The following is a 6,498-nucleotide window of genomic DNA, read 5'->3' on the forward strand; positions in this document are numbered from 1 at the left end:
GAGCTCTGCCTCCTGGGTTCACGCCATTCTCCTGCCTCAGCCTCCCGAGTAGCTGGGACTACAGGCGCCCGCCACCACGCCTGGCTAATTGTTTTTTGTATTTTTAGTAGAGGGGTTTCACCGTGTTAGCCAGGATGGTCTCGATCTGCTGACCTCGTGATCCACCCGCCTTAGCCTCCCAAAGTGCTGGGATTACAGACATGAGCCACTGTGCCCAGCCTTGAATTATTTTTTAAAACAGTTAAGCAATTCTAAAAAATATATATATACATACTAGAAACTAAAATGCAAATTACCTAATATATACCTAACTGTTCTTTGTTTTTCTAAAATGTTTTCAATTTCTAAAAATATCAAGTTGCCCCCTAACTATCTAACTGCTATTAAATATTTGATGCAGTGCTTACAAAAAAGGACCCAAAATTCTTTCATGCACCTTTGCCTGTACTCTCTCTCAATGGAAGAGAGCTAGAGAATCTTAGGAAGGACGAAAGGAAAAAGATTGGCTGGACACAGTGGCTTATGCATATAATCCCAGCACTTTGGGAGGCCAAGGCAGGAGGATCACCTGAGGTCAGGAGTTCGAGACCAGCCTGACCAATATGGTGAAACCCTGTATCTACTAATAATGCAAAACTTAGCCGGGCACGGTGGTGGGCGCGTATAGTCCCAGCTACTCAGGAGGCTGAGGCAGGAGAATCACTTGAACCCAGGAGGCAGAGGTTGCAGTGATCTGAGATCATGCCACTGCACTCCAGCCTGGGTGACAAGAGCGAGACTCCATCTCAACAAAAAAAAAAAAAAAAAAAAGGAAAAAAATTAAGGCTGTTACTTTCTCCCACTTGAAACATACATGACTGCAGTCCATTTTACCTCCAGAGTAAATAAATAAAAATGATCCAGACATTATCTTAACGAGGCAGAATTCATATAAGTGTGGGCCATGGTAGCAGGTTTGAATACTGACTCTCATTTCTAGGTCTGAATAGAAACCTCGGTTTAAATACTGACCCTTTGAAATCTAGGCTTGAATATTGACTCTCATTTCCTGGCTGTGTGACCTTGGCAAGTTCTTCTTTCTGATTCCCAGGGCACATGACCACGGAACACGGTACGTGATGGTAAGAATTAAACAGACAACATATGTAAATAAATTGGTACATATTAGGTCCTTGGTAAATGGTAGCTATTATTATTTTCAAAATAATTATTTCATTAAATCAAAAGAAGGGACTTGGAAAGACGACCAAGTTGGAAAACATTCTGGAAACCTCTCCAAAGGCAACTTTTCCCACTTCCACGACATCTATTAACTTTTTCATGTCTGTGGCAGGAGTGTGAGGGCCCTTTCCAGGGGAGGTGAGAATGAACAGTTTCAACAATGAAAAGTGGTAGTAGAGTCTCTTTCCTCCTCGGCACTATGTAGACCAACACAAAGGCTGGCTCTTTCTGGACTCAAGTAGAAACGAGGTCTCTGCTCATGATTTCATGGTATCAGCTTTGTAGCATGCATCTGGATTAATTTTTATGAGCCCTTAGAGTATATCATTTACCAAGTTGTAAGTGCAATCAGGTTGCCTGACTTCCCAGAAACTAGGTTCATGAGATAGTGCTGAGCCTTTCCAGGTGAATGAATGACCAGAATGAAAACCCTTCCTAGCCCTTCACTGAACCGTGGCTCTCGAGGGTGTAGTTCTGCATGTATCACTGGGCCGCAGAAATGCTTTCCAGTCCAGCTCACAGCGCTACGCACACAGCAACTCCTTCTCCATCTGAAGAGGACATTTATAGGGCACACACAGCTGTCCAAAGAGGAAAAACTCCTTCAGCAGTGCACTTTAGGCTTGGCTTTTGTGAGAGAAGAATAAACACGAGCTTTGTGGAAGTTAAAGATAAGAAAATACTGCGTCCTGGCTACAGGTCCAAGTCCAATCTCTTACACTCACAGAGCCCATCCTTTGAGTCATCAGCACAGAGCTTACCAGTCCTTGCAAGAAAGAGCATTCTCTCAGAATCTCAGGCTCTGATTCTAATCCTGAGTTAGGCTAGACAGCACACTTGCCACCACCCCACCTTCAACGTCAGGAGCTGATGGGCCAAATGTATATCGGGTCCATAATTGCTGGGATGATTTTTTCACATTCAATTTTGCATCTTTTTTTCTTTTTTTTTTTTTTTTGAGACGGAGTGTCGCTCTGTCCCCCAGGCTGGAGTGCAGTGGCTCAATCTTGGCTCACTGCAACCTCTGCCTCCTGGGTTCAAGCATATCTGCCTGGGCCTCCTGAGAAGCTGGGATTACAGGCACACACCACCACACCCGGCTAATTTTTTGTGTTTTTAGTAGAGATGGGGTTTCGCCATCTTGGCCAGGCTGGTCTTGAACTCCTGACCTCAAGTTATCCACCCTCCTTAGCCTCCCAAAGTGATGGGATTATAGGCATGAGTCACTGTGCCCAGCCTGGATCTTTATCTTCTATAATTTTGAGAGAATAGAAAAGCAAGGTACAAATGCACTTTATAGCACTCTATCAGGCACTCTGAAAAAAGTGTGAACTGTCAGGCCAGGCACAATGGCTCATGTCTGTAATCCCAGCACTTTGGGAGGCCTAGAGGGGCAGTTCACTTGAGCCCAGGAGTTCAAGACCAGCCTGGGCAGTGTAGCAAGACCCCATCACTATAAAAAAGAAAAAAGTTTTCTAAATAGAAATTATAAAGTAACTTAAGAGTATAATTTGATTGTTTGTAGGCCAGGTGTGATGGTTCACGCTTGTTATCCCAGCACTTTGGGAGTCCGAGGCAGGTGGATCACCTGAAGTCAGGATTTTAAGACCAGCCAGGCCAACATGGTGAAACCCCATCTCAACTAAAAATACAAAAATCAGCTGAGTGTGGTGGCACACACCTGTAATTCCAGCTATTTGGGAGGCTGAGGCAGGAGAATAAATTGAACCTAGGAGGCAGAGGTTACAGTGAGCCAAGATCTCACCACTGCACTCCAGCCTGGGCGACAAAGTGAGACTTGGTCTCAAAAAATAAATAAATAGGCCGGGCGCAGTGGCACACGCCTGTAATCCCAGCACTTTGGGAGGCTGAGGGAGGCAGATCACCTGAGGTCAGGAGTTTGAGACCAGCCTGACCAACATGGAGAAACCCCATCTCTACTAAAAACACAAAATTAGCCAGGCGTGGTAGTTGGGTAGTAATCCCAGCTACTCAGGAGGCTGAGGCGGGAGAATCGCTTGAACACGGGAGATGGAGGTTGCAGTGAGCTGAGATCATGCCATTGCACTCCAGCCTGGGCAACAAGAGCGAAACTCCATCTCAAAAAATAAATAAATAATAAATACATAAAAATTTAAAAATAAAAATAGTAATTGGATTGTTTGTAAAATAAAGAAAGGATAAATGCTTGATGTGATGATACCCCATTTAACTGATATGATTATTATAAATTGTATACCTGTATCAAAATATCTCATGTACCTCGTAAATATATACACCTACTATGTACCCACAAAAATTTCAAAACACAAAATAAAATGAACCAAGGACTTTACCAGATGCATCACTAAAGAAGATTTAGACTCTATCACCTGCCACCACTGCCAGGGCCAAAGTGGTTCACTGAGCTGTGAAGACAGATTCCAGATGCTGGGAACCCATGCCTCCAATCTCAGATGCTGTGTCCAGCAAAGGCTTCATGGTTCTGGCCTACAGTGGCAGGCTAGACACCTCCTGCATCTTGTTGTGGCTGAAGGAACAAGGCAATGACATCAGTACCTACCTGGGCAACACCAGCCAGAAGGAAGACTTCGAGGAAGCCAGGCACTGAAGCTTCAGGCCAAAAAGGTGTCCATTGAGGATGTCAGCAGAGAGTTTGTGGAGGAGTTCATCTGGCTGGCCATCCAGTCCAGTATGCTGTATGAGGACCACTACCTCCTGGGCAGCTCTCTCCCCAGGCCCTGCATCACCTGCAAACAAGTAGAAATCACCCAGCAGGAGGGGGCCAAGTGTGTGTCCCATGGCACCACGGGTAAGAGCAATGATCAAGTCCGATTCAGCTCACCTGCTACTCGCTGGCCCTCCAGATGAAGGTCATTGCTCCCTGGAGGATGTCCGAGTTCTACAATCAGTTCAAGGGCCGCAACAATCTGATGGAATATGCAAAGCCACATGGGATTCCCATCCCAGTCACTCCCAGGAACCCATGGAGCATGGATGAGAGCCTCGTGCACATTAGCTATGAGGCTGGAATCCTGGAGAGACCCAAGAACCAAGCGCCTCCAGGTCGCTGCATGAAGACCCAGGACCCATCTAAAGCGCTCCCAAAAACCCTGACATTCTCGAGATTGAGTTCACAAAAGGGGTCCTGGTGAAGGTGACTGATGTCAAAGATGGCACCATCCACCAGACCTCCTTGGAGCTCTTCGTGTACCTGAACGAAGTTGTGGGCAAGCACCATGTTGGCCGTATTGACATCATGGAGAACCGCTTCATTGGAATGAGGTCCCAAGGTATCTACAAGACCCCAGCAGGCACTATCCTTTACCATGCTCATTTAGACATTGAGGCCATCACCATGGACCAGGACGTGTGCAAAATCAAACAAGGCCTGGACTTGAAATTGGCTGAGCTGGTGTACACCGGTTTCTGGCACAGCCCTGAGTGTGAATGTGTCTGCCACTGCATCACCAAGTCCCAGGAGTGAGTAGAAGGGAAAGTGCAGGTGTCTGTCCTCAAGGGCCAGGTGTATATCCTCTGCGGGAGTCCCCACTGTCTTTCTACAATGAGGAGCTGTCGAGCATGAATGTGCAGGGTGATTAGGAGCCAATCAATGCCACCGGGTTCATCAACATCAATTCCCTCAGGCTAAAGGAATATCACCATGTCCAGAACAAGGTCACTGCCAAATAGACCCTGTACAATGAGGAGCTGGGGCCTCCTCACTTTGCAGATCCCCCAAGTACTGGCACCAATTGTTGTGATAATTTGTAACTGTGGCTTGTTCTCCCTGGCTGGTAGCAGACTGGGGCTACCAGCCTCCAGTTTTGTTCCCTGGTCCCCCTGAAGCCTGCAAAAGTGGTCAGTGAAGGGAAGGGGGAGAGGCAGCTGCAGTGGGGAGCCATAAATGACAATTTTTAAAGTATACATTTATAAAAGAAGAAGATCTACAAGAAGATAAGCCTATGAAAGATGCTCCACGTCATATGTCATCAGGGAAATACAAATTAAAACAACGATGAGATACGCACCTATTACAATGACCAAAGCCTGGAAGGCTGAAAACACCAAATAACTGGCAAGAATGTGGAGCAAGAGGACTCTCATTCACTGCTGGTGGAAATGCAAATCGGTACAGCCACTTCAGAAGGCAGTTTGCAGTTTCCAGCAAAACTAGACATATTCTTACCATACACTTTGGTAGTGACCCAAATGAACTGAAAACTTATGTCCACATAAGAACTTGGCTCACTGCAACCTCTGCCTCCCTGGTTCAAGCGATTCTCCTGCCTCAGCCTCCCAAGTAGCATCACTGTCTGGCCAGACTGGTCTCAAACTCCTGACCTAAGGTGATCTGCCTGCCGTGGCCTCCCAAATTGTTGGGATTACAGGTGTGAGCCACTAAGCCCTGCCAAGATGTCTTTCAGTAGGTGAATAGATAAATAGACTCTGGTACAACTAGACAATGGAACATTATTTAGCCCTAACTAGAAATGAGCTACCAAGCATGAAAAGACATGGAGGAAACTTAAATGCATATTATTAAATGAAAAACACCAATCTGAAAAGGCTACATATTGTATGATTGCAACGATATGACATTCTGGGAAAGGCAAAACTACAGAGACAATAAAAAGATTAGTGGTTGTCAGGAGTTGGGGATTAGGGGGAGGATAAACAGGCAGAGCACAGAGAATTTTTAGAGCAGTGAAAATAATCTGTAAAATTCAATAGTGTTCAATAATTCAAGGCATGTCACGCATTTGTCCAATCCCATAGAATGTACAACACCCTCATACGCAACTATCAACTTTGGGTAGTAACGGCGTGTCAGTGTAGGTCCGTCGACGGGAACTACCGTTCCACTATGGTAGGGGATGTTGGTAATGGACGAGGCTATGCATGTGTAGGGGAAGAGAGTATATGGAAAATCTCTGTACCTTAAAAATCTCTGTGCCTGTAAACTTAAAAATGTTCTGGCCGCGTATGGTGGCTCACACCTATAATCCCAGCACTTTGGGAGGCAGAGGCGGGCGGATCACCTGAGGTCTGGAGTTTGAGGCCAGCCTGACCAACATAGAGAAACCCCGTCTCCACTAAAAATACAAAATTAGCCAAGCGTGGTAATGCAACCCCATAATCCCAGCTACTCAGGAGGCTGAGGCAGGGGAATCGCTTGAACCCAGGTGACAGAGGCTACAGTGAGCTGAGATCGTGCCACTGCACTCCAGCCTGGGCAACAAGAGCAAAACTCTGTCTCAGGGAAAAAAAAAAAAA

At 45.9% G+C, this 6,498-nt stretch overlaps 1 pseudogene; it reads left to right on the plus strand.

The window, feature by feature from the left end:
- Positions 1-3,661: 3,661 nt before the first annotated feature.
- On the plus strand, positions 3,662-4,914 carry LOC105513297 (annotated as a pseudogene).
- Positions 4,915-6,498: the final 1,584 nt, after the last annotated feature.

This window comes from Colobus angolensis, unplaced genomic scaffold (assembly GCF_000951035.1).
Source record: "Colobus angolensis palliatus isolate OR3802 unplaced genomic scaffold, Cang.pa_1.0 Scaffold228, whole genome shotgun sequence".
NCBI classification, from domain to species: domain Eukaryota; kingdom Metazoa; phylum Chordata; class Mammalia; order Primates; family Cercopithecidae; genus Colobus; species Colobus angolensis.